We start from the raw sequence: 1,525 nt of genomic DNA on the forward strand, positions 1-1,525 counted from the left end.
TTGAGTTGCTGTCATGGCTACTACAGTCCTAAGTGCCTGTAGGACTGATATGGAGTCTGCTTTCTTTTGAGGAATCATCCAGGTAAACCTAGTGCAAGAATCTACTATTACTAGGATGTACTTATACTTGTTAACTGCTGGTAGTGGGCCTACATGGTCCATATATTGGATCTCAAAGGGCGAGGCTGTCTTTCTCAAAGGAACCTCCTTAGGTTTCTTGCTGTGGTCCACAGTTGTCTGTAAACATGTGTCACAGTTTGCAATATATATTTCCACCTGTTGTCGAAGCCCTGGCCACCAGAAGCGATCAAGGAGCAACTGTGCAGTTGCACTCACGCCAAAATGGGTAGATGGAAGTCCAGCATGTGTGGCTGCAATCAGCTTTTCCCTGTCTGCTCTATTTGGTATTAATCTTTGAATAGGATCCCCTTTTAGCATAGGGAATTTGACTAGTGCTCTATTATCTTCAATGTCATACATATAACTACTGGGGAAACCTTTTGACCTAGGTACAATACCCAAACAAGCCTCTTATTTCGTCATCCATTGCAGTCGCTGAACGAGCTATGGCTGCTATTGTTTCTCTCAGTGTGTGCTCTTTGGCATATTTATCTGCCAATGCATTCCCAGTTCTATGAATGTGCCCCTTGGTGTGTGCTCTTGTGTACACTACCCATAGTAAAGGGCAAGTCTGTTTAAGATCCCAAAACTGCTGCCAGAGCTGCCTGGAAGCAATAGTTTTATGCCTAATGTCAAGTCATTTTGTATCCACCAATGCAAGTCAGTGTTATAAGCCCTGACAATGTAATCTGAATCTGAGACTACTAGAGTGGGCTTCCCTGAATCTGCTTGGCACAATACAAGCAGTAGCCCATGCAATTCAGCAGTCTGGGCACACATGTCTCCTAAGTGATTGGTTGCAATATCAGTATGTATAAACTCTTCTTCATGTGTGAAGTATCCTACGTCTGCTGCGCATGTGGCAGCATATTTAGAGTGTCCCCACTGCTGGGATAGCTGACCCATCTGAGTAAATCACCTGGAAAAAATCAAACAATGGTATGTCAGGCCGTGAGATGTCTGGGTCTGTGTCCATTGTCAAACTCAATCCACTCAGTCTTTGCAATGCTACCTTATAATGGTACTTCACATCTGGAGCATGTTGAGATGCTGACCATTGAATCCATCTAGTATGTAATGCTTTCGAGTGTTCACTGAGATTCTCATGGGTGATGTAAAGATCATCTACATACTGCGAACAATTAGGAATGTCTGCAAGTAAGCTCTGTATTCTGCTTGAGAACGTGCTAGGTGAATTTTTATAACCCTGCATTATTCTAGTGAACTGGCAAGGAGTTCCCTTAAAAGTGTATTTCTGGCTTTCTACACTTAAAGGTTGTGTGAAATACCCATTGCCTAGATCAAGGTTTGTTTTATATTTGCATCTGTGTAGGTTGGCTAGCGATCCAGAACTATGTTGGTTATGGACGGCCTCTGTCTTACAGTGTGCATTAAAAATTCTGAA

Source organism: Ambystoma mexicanum, chromosome 3q (assembly GCF_040938575.1).
Source record: "Ambystoma mexicanum isolate Mex_15411 chromosome 3q, UKY_AmexF1_1, whole genome shotgun sequence".
NCBI lineage: Eukaryota > Metazoa > Chordata > Amphibia > Caudata > Ambystomatidae > Ambystoma > Ambystoma mexicanum.